The following is a 12,703-nucleotide window of genomic DNA, read 5'->3' on the forward strand; positions in this document are numbered from 1 at the left end:
ACCTTTGCAAGAGACGCTGGAACAAACCCGGGTCCTGCCTTTTTGCAAACAAAATGGCGGCCGATATTCCACCCACTCTCTCCCCTCCCCTTCCCCTTCCCCTCCCCTCCCCCAACGTCACCTATACTATAGGGATTAATCGTCACACAGTGATAAGCTTGAGGACAAAACCTGTGTAAGATTCGTAAGCTCACGGATAATTTTCAGGAAAACGACAGAAAGTGGAGCTTCCGGCGTTTATTATTATTATTATTATCTCTGAGTGTCTCGCCAAAGATTACCAGGTGATGATAAATGCCTGGCGTATGGGCAAAATATCTCACCTACATGATCGAAGAAGTGAGAATAAAACAATCCATGCCTTACATCATTAACAGAAATCATGCTAACGTGAATCTTCCAAACATCGATGAAACACAAAGTCGCTTTTGAGATTTTCATTAGAGCATCCTGTCAGGATCACTTGATGATTTAACAGAATTGAGGGTTTAAATTATTTCCATGTTCTTAAATGATTTATTATGTACGGCTAATTCCCAAAACTATAGGTTTAATATTCCGACTCCTTAATAATAAATATTAATAATAATAAATAAACTTATATAAAGCGCTAAAATCTACGAAGTATTCAATAGCGCTGTACAACCCTAATAGAACGCCTTCCTTTGTTGACGATCTTACCAATCGTCTCGAATCTGTTATGCAGAGAAGTTATATATATTTTTTTCCGTGAACTGATGGAGGTGTCAATGAAATATCAATTAAACAGATGTATTGATATCTACATATATGTATAACACAGATGAACTCACATTGATCATACGATATATACATATTAATCGACAATACTTCGTTCAAACCACTTGTTGCCTTTCCGATGACATGGATGGCTAAACTGTTTTGATGTAATAACAAAGATATGACTTTTATCGCAATACTTACGGTTTCGTTCAAGGTAAATATGATCATTGTATGTTAGACATGATAAATGGACCCGTCTGAACAGAGAGATTTTGTTTGTCTTGCTAAGGTTCACATTAGATAATGAAGTCGTAGATATTTCACGTGTACGTTAATGCGTAATTATTATATTAGTCCATATACTTCCTATATATTAGAGTATTGTCTTCCCTGAGAAATGATTAGCTGCGTCAGTAATTAGACACCTACTCATATGTCGGATGGTTTAGATATACCAACTCTACGACTCTGAAAATATTGTCCAGGGCACATTTGTTTTATGATTGCCTTTTCTGTGCACATGGTACGCTTGACTGGCGCCTATAATAGAACTGTATGCAACCAAAACACAAACTCCTACTCTGGCCCCTGTTGAAGCAATTGAAAATGTCACTCAATCAAAATAAGGTTTGGGAAAACAGGGTTCTCCTTTTATTTGATACCTTGCAGAGGGAAATGCTACAAAAGAAAATTAAATTCGTTTTCCACAAGAGGGATTTTGTTCATCAGAATTCGTCAAATCATGAACATACTGTTTTATTTAGTTTACAGACCCCGCAGCAAATATTAGCCTTATACTTCTGGCAGACGTTCAGATTAATATGTTTAGGGATCAGCTGTGAAACTAGCAGGGATTAGCATAAATACCTGCGGTAAAAGCTCAATGTCTTCGCAATACTGAATATACCGTAATGTTTGTATTTGTTAATTGCTGTTCATGACTGTACTATATCTTGAAGTACCGTGAAGGAAAGGTCAAGTGAGTAATACGAATATCAATTGAAGCAGCATTCCAAACAGATCACGAGAAGTCATCAAACCACAGGAAGTTACTAAGTGACCCCGGGTCACCTTAATCTGCCGAGTCTGTGTTTAAAATTATAAGTTTTTGTGATCTTGAGTTCAAAGTGTTCATGAGTGTGAGCTAAAGTGTTCACACTCGGAAGTTGATCAGCGTATACCGAATCTGATCCTGTGCTCGTTCTCCAGTGTGAACAAGGTCAAACACACATCTGTTGTTAATGAGCAAACATGAAAGATCACCGTAAGTGATGTTTCTATAAGACCTAAACATGTAGTTTGATGATGACTGTAGCAAGTAATACCACGTTGATGGTTGATGACGGAGAAAAGCATTATTATTCTTATAGCAAAATAGGAAAAGTCGTCTTTAATTGCTATAATTTTTGGCCGACTGATGCAATGTATACCCACACCTTCCTGGCATATCACTTAGACCTACACACAAACCACGCATTCTTTCTCAGTTTAAAGTTTGTCGTCCTTGTCAGTTCATTTGTAAATGTCGTCGAGTTAAATTGAGCATTTCAAACACTTTTTATTGGGGTTTCCAACAGTCAAAGCCAGGCCCCATAGATTTCAAAACTGCTTGAAAGTGCACTTAAAGATCGGTAATTTTAGTATGTGTAATGGGGCACATCGATTCCCCTATACGCTTGTCGCGTTAACAGATAACACATCACAGTGTGCAATGCGTGCCATGGTAAGTCATGGAATAAATCTAACAGAAAGGAAAGGTTTGAGTGGAAATAAGAGGTTTTGATATTTCATCACGTCACGATTTGTAACATAAGTCGTTCCTTGCAGTATCAAAAGAGCGGTGGATACGGGTATAGCCTTAAAGTGACATATGAACCATAGATTTTGTCATTTTTTGGTGAAATTCAGCTTCGACAAGCATATATACTACCTTACCATAATGAATGAATTTCACAGAAACTTTAAACTGTTAAAGTTGTATTTATATAAGTACGTGAATAATGGAAAAATGTCAGGCAAATTATACACAATGGAAAAAGCACATTAATTTAGGGATCGAACGAGATTTGACCCAGTGACCTATGGATTACGAGCCCTGGGCTTTCCATTTCCAAAAGTTAAAGTTGTAACAAAACTACACAATAATTCCTACAAATAGTCGACACTAACATTAACTATAAACAAAATTTAGAGTCGGAAAAAAGAGACTTCACCTGCAAATTGGTTCGGACATGTTGTTGGCTTATGTGCATCCTACGAAAAAGGGGATGAATGGGTGGGGGGGGTGGGGTATCCTCCCCTGTTGGAATGTAAATAGGTTTATTCCACCTGCTACAAAACGGTGTTACGTAAAACTCAAGAACAGCTGCAGAAAGATCTAACCTAACAGTTTAAGTACAATCTCAGTACATACCATGATCTTATTTCCGCCCTCGTCCCCCCCCCCCACCCCCTCCCTAAGCTTTTGACGCATTTTCATGACCTTAAACATGCAAGCGCCTTTTTATTTTGGTACTATTCCTGAGGGAGAATTGCAATCGCGTGGATTGATATCGACTTTATATGAAGTATGCCATCTACAGAATATACCTTACATAACACGAACGGCTTCTAGCATATCTAAAGCATGTAATTGAAGCACATATTGGCTGCATGATCTCACAATAACGATCAACATTCATTATTTCGCATACAGGATGACACTTCTCAAACATCAGACCAGCTAGAATTCATGTTCCTAGTAAAAGAAACTTGAAGTCGTGTTTTGGCATTTAATCAAACATCCGTAGATGCATATGTAACATAACTAGATGTGCTACGTGTCTGCGAGTAGCACGAGGCAAAATTAATGTTCATCTTTTCTGCTGGCGATAGTATATTTTCGACAAGATATTACTTTCGAAGGAAATATATAACCTAACAACCATACATCTAAGCAAGGTTGATACGTTTTGCCGGTGTTCTGGTTGACTAGAACACAGTATTTTAAATTCGGTTCTTTAACTCGAACAAAAGGAAAAAAGCAACAAAGATATTTTAAAACTTCATGTTTATAACATGAGATTCTATATGTTACACAAGGTACTCTGATATGATTCCTTCAAGATTAATATTACTTCTTAATTCTTGGCAAACAGGATCACAACTATAATTTGCTTTCCTCACATGTAACGAAACATTTCACGTGACCCACCAAAACTGACTAGAATCAAACAACCAACCAACCCACAGAACATGTACCGTACCCTCTCCTCAACACTCATCTTTACACCTTAGCCTCACCCTTTAACCTGTACTCTTCACCATTTACCCTTTACCCTGTATTCTTCACACTTTACCCTGTACTCTTCAACCTTTACCCTGTACCCTTGACCCTTAATCTTTGCCTTCTCCAATTAGTCAGTCCTTCATTGATCCTTTACCATATCCCTTTACCCTTTACCCTATATCCCTTTACCCTATATCCCTTTACCCTATATCCCTTTACCCTATATCCCTTTACCCTATATCCCTTTACCCTATATCCCTTTACCCTATATCCCTTTACCCTATATCCCTTTACCCTATATCCCTTTACCCTATATCCCTTTACCCTATATCCCTTTACCCTATATCCCTTTACCCTATATCCCTTTACCCTATATCCCTTTACCCTATATCCCTTTACCCTATATCCCTTAACCCTTTATCCCTTTACCCTATATCCCTTTACCCTATATCCCTTTACCCTATATCCCTTTACCCTATATCCCTTTACCCTATATCCCTTAACCCTTTATCCCTAAGCTGTACTTTACATCATGTCTGCTTTTCTATTGCAGACCTAGCCAAAGTCCTATAGCTTATATCCTTACTGTATATAGAGATGGTTGAAATGCTGTCTAAGATTCCACACCAAAACATCATTTATCTAATTGGTAGGTTTGCTAGTGATTTGGCATCGACTTTCAAATATCTGGTCACTATAAACAGTAATGATCAAACTACATTTAATTGGTTTTACTTCCAATTAATCATCGTGAAATGGTTATGTTTAGTCTAAAACTAAGACACAGTACTTCGGAAAAGAAAAAGAAAAAACCTATCGAAATATACGTAATTATTTATTTTACTAAAACAAAACGTCTGGATTTGTTAAATATTTAGGTTTGTAGAAATGACATGTCTCTTTGTTTTTGCAGGATACCCCCCCCCCAACACCCCACCGGAAGGTTCCCACGGAGACAAGAACAATGAAATACAATATCAAAGCAGTTCCCAGTGTAGCAGAGATCAATTTGTTTTAAATCGAACGGCTAGGACTGATGAGTTGGGCCTCGGGATACGTGTGTAATGGGTCCCGAGGTCAACTTACGGGGCCCGGGAAATATGGGAAGAAGACTATAATTTATTTCAATGTCATAATCTACTTAGCGAAAGTATATAGACTTAAAGAGGGAGGCCCGCTTACATACTTGTTCCCTGGGCCGTACCTGGGTCTCAATACCAATGCATATGAAACATTATAAAATACTTAGACCTAATCTCACAGTGAGTATATTTGTGCAAGGTAAGGAGGAGCAAAACAAATGTAGCTCCTTTAAACATAGATTTTATTCAGTCAAAATCCTTGTCTCCATGACAATTTTATGATTGTGTTGTAATTAGGTCATGCACTATAATAACTGGTTGCTGTAGGTGACGTCAGAGACTTCATTCGCCAATACCACATTCTTTTAATTCATCCCATCCATTAATGATCCTCGAAAAGTTAATTTAAAAATCTTTCGACCAATCAGGTGATTACAACCGTCAGGGAGTTGCGTGATTTCTAGTGCGCATCTCATAATTAAAAGCGTATGCATATGAAATTAGAATAATACAAAACTCACTTTGTTGGGACACTGTTTTTTTTATAAACTGAACTTTCATGTCCAGCTTTTTCAAAGCACTTGTACTAACACTATGAGCAGTAGGAATGTCCTATCTTTATCATGAAAAGGTTAGGGACTGTTCATACTGTCAGTATGAATGCTCTGGAGCATAACATGAAAGGACAGTTTAGACTGGTTTTAGCATTAGAATCAGATAAAGACTAGGAACTGTCCATACTGTCAGTACGAGTGCTTTGAAGCATGATATGAGAGAATATTTCTCGCTGATATTGTTAATATAACAAGGAAATGGCTAATTCATATCTACAAACAAAAGATATCATGAGCTGTTATTTTATTTAAATGAAAATAGTCGAAAATAAATGACACTCCCTTGCATCAATCTGGGAGGATCGACTTTACTTGTAAATTTACACCACAGCACCAACAGTACGAACGATTACTTTCAAATGACAAGTTATCAAGTATAACGCATTAACCCATATTGAGTGTAGCTTAATTCAAGGTTTTATTTTATCATTTATAATATCGTACCATTTTACAATGAAACTGCCAATACTACTGCAGACAACAATTGCTGAGTCACACCAATATTGTTTGAATTACCCTCATTATTTCATAGCAAAATATTTTAGATCTAATTTACATAAGCTACGCTCAAATGCGCCTAGGTCGTTTTTTGGGTATTATTATTATTATCATTTTTATATCCTTCTTCTCGCATGCAGAGACTTTACTACAAAATGGGAATTTTGTTTTTCCCTGAACAACGTAATAAACATAGAAAAAGAAAACTGATGAAATGATTTGGAGTAAGTCAGCGACATGAAGCCAAATATTTAGTCTTATAATAAAGACAGGTTTCTCTATTCTGTAGCCTACTGAGTATTCAAATTGTTTGTGTTTTCATATTAAGGGGGTGTTAAGAAAGTTAAAAATGAAAATAATGTTAATCTAATGTAAATATTTAAGAAGTGATGGGTTTGTCCACTACCCTGGTTTTCTTGTTTAGATTCGGGCATACTTTAATTTATTTTGATCAAAAACTTGATAACCAATGACAGACAAACGAAAATGGCTAAACCAGAGAACGTAGTTAACTGATAAATGCGTATTAATTAACAGCGACAAACCATGGTACGCATATATGGGATTGTCACGGTAAAATAGCAAGAACGAACACACATTGTAACTGAAAGGGACACCAATGTCTCCTACAACTCATCTGGCAGTATTTTCTGGTTTCGCTTTTTTTGCTTGCGCAGTCTTGCATATTTTGGCAAGAGAACGGTGTACCTGGCGGGGCTGCAGAGGCCTGTGTGTGGGATGGAGTAGGGGGAGGGGTAGCTGGGGTACGTTACTTACACTGTTCAAGAACGCATTGTTTCCGATGAGAGTACTACATTGATTGGTTTCAAGCCATGGTGATGATGAATGGTGGTTGGATCGCTGGGGGAGGGGTAGTTGGGGAGGGGAAGGGGGAGTGTGAAGTGGGAGTGGAAGTGGCAAGGGGGAGGTGGAAGTGAGAACATTTTTCGATACCCTTGCATTAACCTAACCATTGTAACTCGGGTTTCTCCTTGTCAAATAAGAAAAGCGAACGTTTGTAAAAAAAACTCAATGTGCAGCTAATTTTTCCAAGCAACTCCGAAATGAATTGAAATTGTTTCATTTCAGTTGTGAACGTGTGCATATACAATGACAAACACTTAGTTATGCTCGGACAGGAGGTTGCATGTCAGATCCCTGTTTCGTGATATATGCATGTAAATAATTATTAAGTCATCGCCACCATAATAAATATAAAAATATAAAAGATTTTATTCGTTATGATGAAAAAAAAACACAAACGGAATGACTTAAACAGAAGTTGATCTCAGCGCCATCAAAGATTCTATAACTCTGGCAAAATGTTTAACCATAATTTGTTGAACAACAAACCCTTTTTAGGCCCAAGGTTTTTTTTTTTTTTACAGTCTTAAATGCATCTTTGTCCTCCTTAAAACCATTTATGTCCTTCAATCTCTCTTTTCCATCAGTTTCAAGGATTGAGAAGTGAAATTGAAGTACAGCCTTGATTCGTTGAAGCAACTCTTCCTCTCATATATACTCAAATGATTTACCTACGTGATATATCGGGAGGTCCCATTTGCAATTATTCAACCGTTTAGGCACGGTTATTCTATTATTTTCATTCTCGATGTCTTCTTGTCTAATTTTTGAATAACGCATATGTATGGTGGATGTTACCATTGTACTTTTTGAAAATTGAAAACAATGTTCACAACCAGTTGGTTGTGTCACGTGTCCAGGCAAGTGATCACATGAGCACACTCTTGTATCGATATTGGTTAAAGCAGGGGTTCCCTAACTGGGGTGCATGAACCCCCAGGGGGTGCGTGAGTCTATCCCAGGGGGTTCGTGGGACGTTTCTGAAAGTAAACACTAGAGTACTTTTTGTTGAACTAAAATTTGATATATCATATAATTTAGTAATGTACAAAAGTCGTACCTATCGACAAAATCCTTTTTTTTTTTTGTTTCATTACAATAATGCACTATGAACTTGATCTTTAACGAAGCACTGTTATGCGTATTATAGTATAATAATGACTCAGATCGTGTCTCAAAAAGTTAGGGGTTCGTGGACAACTCTGACATCCACAGGGGGTTCGTGGGGGGGGGGATAAAGTTAGGGAAACCCTGGGTCAAAGCAACAGAAGTTTTAATACTTTAACAGAGGACGTCGATGATCCCACCAAAAATCTGCAACGCATTCGTGCATAACGGACGGTACCGCAAGTTGATCTAATTTGCATATAAGAAGCTGGGCGGGAGTTACTTTGTCATTAATTTATGATAAAGGTTATAACTAGCTGGTGACATCTTAGATGAGATGAAACGCTATACATACTATTCGTACAGAGTGTTATTGTACTTATTTTATTTTATCACAGCTTAGGATTACAATATGGCTTAATATAAATTATAAAATATAATGAAAAATTTCAGTAACTATGGGCGACAGAAAGCGTTGTTTGAAAGAAAAATAAGTGAAATTTGGTTGTTTAATAACACAACTCATAGAGAAAGTGTATATCAGCACATACATTATAGGAGTATATAAAAATCATTGTTCAATGCAATATACTGAATAATAACTATATACACAGAGAACCAGCTAAAAAATTCGTAATGGCTCCCGGGAATATACTCTTGTCCAACTACATACTATATAATAGTAAAAGTAGTAAAGAGCCCGCATACATGCTTGTGAACACCAGTGCTCCTTTAAAGGGATATACGTGTTGAGTTATAATTAAACAACACGTATGAAGGTATGAATTTACATAGGCCTACATATAGTAAGTTTACACACGTACGTACGTACGTACACGTATATTTATGACATTTTGTAAACAGGCTCAAAAATATGAAAATAAAGAAGGCAAGCATTTGATATATTAACAACTAAAAAGCTGGAACTGTTTGGGAGTTTTCCCGTATATAACGATCCCTTCGAGGGACAGCGAGGCTCAAACTCGATGTTTATCATTCTTTTTTCGATAGATAACGGGTGAGGAAATATAAACTGCACTGTATCACGAATGTGTCCGCCAATAGAAGTCTGTATGTGGAGATGTTTGTAACGGAGACATCTCGGGTTAACTAATAAGGTTATTACCAATGCGCACGTCTCAGCTCCGCTTCAGTACAGTGGGCTGATTAATATGTAAACTTATAGGCGTAGTAGACGATATGTTGAGTGTTGGGGGAAATGTCAATTGCTACCCTTTTCCTGCCATAATTTCGAGCAATTTTTTTGTATATTTTTGGGCAATATCAGCACCCCCCCCCCCCCCAAGAGTACCGTATGCCTCTACAGACATGCGTACAGCGTTGTATTATACGTCCAAATGTTTGCTAGTGTGAGGCAGGTTGTAACTGGCCTAGTAGATTTAACCTAAACAGTAATGTTCTGCACATTTGTACATTTTGTACGATATTTTGATGTAGGATTAAATCTTTCAAATCTCTCTTCTTCTTTTTTAAGCAGAAACATCAACCTTGTCGAATTATATGTTAGCGCTATATTGTATCATGTAACCATACATTGTAGTAGGATGTTAAGCAAACATAAATATATATTTTGTTTGTATAGATTAAAGCATTTATTCAGTTACAGCTTTAGATGTTTGCACGTGAACGACCGATCAATGCGCACCTTCCTTGACCGCTCGATAATTTAAGCTTTTTATAATAGAATGAATGCGTGGCTTATGTTTACTTTGCGCTGGCTTAAATTTGTCAAGAATTCCAGTTCATGTTTAGGAACTCGACTATGCTACAATAACCGAGAATCATTAATATGTACGTATACCACGCATTGTTAGAGGAATAACATACTGTATTACTGATAAGAAAAAAACAAACTTACCTCACATGTTGAGAAGGTACGGCACAAAATTCTCCCGCAGAAGTCCAAAGTCATAATAATATCGTGCTTCTCAACATCACTTCGAATTTGCAGGTGAGTACTTTGCATGAGTTGAAACCATAACATTCGGTTTCATTATGAAATAGAGGGAGACATCTCTTAATGTCTCTAAAGTCTGGAATGGAGAAAAAGAAAAACATCAGGTTTAATTAGTCTAAAATACATTGACATGTAAATACTTTAAGGTCTGGTGAGATGTTCTTCATAATTTAAGTGGGAAAACTGACTTCTCATTTAGATATGTTGAGTAAATTTTACAACCCTGTCACCTCAAGTGTTTTACTTGCTCTCAAACCTCCTTGACCGTATAATTGAGTCGCTTTGAACAATTGGCAATGGATATCTCCGTTATAAGGGCAACATATGACTAAATAATGCTTCAATGTTTAGTGCATTCTCTTCTTTGCGTCGAAGGGAGAACGAAAGCTGGGTGGGGGGGGGGGGGGACTACCCATTGGGGATGATACCAAGAATGACGTAATGTACCAATCTAACGAAAGTTTCACCTTTCAATTTTGATCATCAAATTTGTCTTCCCTAATTAATTTTTAGTTGTAGTTAATACTCATCTTCCATATTTTTTTTAGCCGAGATGATTGCAAAATGGTTACCTTAGTAACCAATACAAATTTAATAATACCAACACCAACCTTCGAAGCACTCAAGGTGTACCGTTAAGATTGTGTTTCTTCATCTCTCGTATTGGTTAAATGTGTTATATGTTTATAATGTGTGTCCAAACTAAATATTACTAACGAATTCGGTAACGGCATTAACGCAGCATGCTATAGAGACAATATGTCAATTTTTGAACATTTCCGATTTGCTATTTGAATGGGGGGGGGAGAGGGGTGGGGGAGGGGTGGAATCAACAGGTGAAGGTCGGAATTAAACTTTAGATCCCATGTCACAGATGTGCGTCGATACCATTTGGCCACAGTTCTTTTGCTAGTATAAGGGAGGTATTTGGGGCTGTCACTGCTGTGAGATGTGGCGTTATTTGTCAATAAAAAATGATTGCTTGATGAACTTGAATTGGCCTAAATTTCATATATCTAGAGTTTTTTTTTATAAGTCTTCTTTTATCAGCTTTGTTAACTTTTGCGTTGACTTCAATTCAGCCGAACGCGAAGTTAAAAAATATCCGTCACTTATAAAAATTGCATTATTTCTATTTTTGTCGACTTAAACTTTTCAAAGAAAACTCAATTTGACATATAGACAAAGTAGACAGTATTAGACACTTCAAAAGTAATTTGCCATGAAAAGACTGTCCGATCTATGCGTACGTTACAAGGTTTTTTTTTTTAAATTCATCCATTTATAATAAACGTTAATACGAGCTGACAAGACCCTTTTAACCCTAAATTGCATTATCTTTCCATTTTTTTTTATCTTACCTGGCTACTCTAGCAAATGACGGTGTAATTACCCAGCCGTCATTACAAATGGATAATCACCATGACAACCAGTAATGACTCGTTGCAATATTGAGAATAATAAAAAATAAATGATAAGCTTTCATGTCGCTGATGTGGATGATACACGTCATACGAGGTTTTTCTGTTCGTTTAATGTTAATCTGGCGGGCTTTGATGCTTGCAATATAGGTAGCATGTATACTACTTGTACATTCTTATATTACCTTGATAAACCGTGTCGAGCATGACTTTGTACGGTGTGGCACGGTGTGGCACGGTGTGGCACGGTGTGGCACGGTGTGGCACGGTGTGGCACGGTGTGGCACGGTGTGGCACGGTGTGGCACGGTGTGGCACGGTGTGGCACGGTGTGGCACGGTGTGGCACGGTGTGGCACGGTGTGGCACGGTGTGGCACGGTGTGGCACGGTGTGGCACGGTGTGGCACGGTGTGGCACGGTGTGGCACGGTGTGGCACGGTGTGGCACGGTGTGGCACGGTGTGGCACGGTGTGGCACGGTGTGGCACGGTGTGGCACGGTATAACCGACATGGCCCGTATCTCATGTGTCATGCGTTGACGTTAACTGGTATAGCAAAATGGCTTGTTGCATAGTTTTCTGTTATTTATATAAAAAAATTAAAAAAACTTAATCAGTCTTTATTTGCATATCATTTTTTTGTGTCTATGATTAATTTAAAGATACAGTGAATATTGGTAACAAAGACAACTGTTGGTCAACCGTTGATCGGGTAGTCCAGAGGTATATAGAAACAATGGAAATGTTGCCTTTTATGATGAAAGGGGGGGGGGATTCGTTATGCACAAAGTAGTATTTGAGGGTTTTCACAAGGGGGAAGGGGGCACGAACCCATCGTACCCTGGCCCTAAGGCCCCAGGGTGGATTAGTGAAAGGTCGGAGGGAGGGAATTGGTGTGTAATATCTGAATAAATTGCATAATTCATAAACTGGACTAAATCTTGGACTTCGACTCCGGGTGCCCTGGAGGCTCGTACCCGGCCCTCTTTGGACTCAACCTGGGTGGGGTTGGACTTGGACTCGGACTCATGTTTATTTGGAAGACAAACAAATTCCGCAACGCATATATGTGAACTCATCATGAAATATCTTATTCCTCCCTCTAGACATGGTTATTTAAACTTATGTTTG

General features: G+C 37.9%; 1 protein-coding gene across 1 annotated transcript in view; it reads right to left on the reverse strand.

Moving 5' to 3' along the window:
* Positions 1 to 10,159, reverse strand: part of LOC139978336 (uncharacterized) — a 49,902-nt gene extending 39,743 nt beyond the window's left edge. Inside the window, exon 1 of the mRNA XM_071988443.1 lies at positions 10,054 to 10,159. The gene's annotated coding sequence lies outside the window, so the exon portion shown is untranslated. The remainder of the gene's footprint in view (positions 1 to 10,053) is intronic.
* Positions 10,160 to 12,703: the final 2,544 nt, after the last annotated feature.

The sequence above is a fragment of the Apostichopus japonicus genome, chromosome 13 (assembly GCF_037975245.1).
Source record: "Apostichopus japonicus isolate 1M-3 chromosome 13, ASM3797524v1, whole genome shotgun sequence".
In the NCBI taxonomy this organism is placed as follows: domain Eukaryota; kingdom Metazoa; phylum Echinodermata; class Holothuroidea; order Aspidochirotida; family Stichopodidae; genus Apostichopus; species Apostichopus japonicus.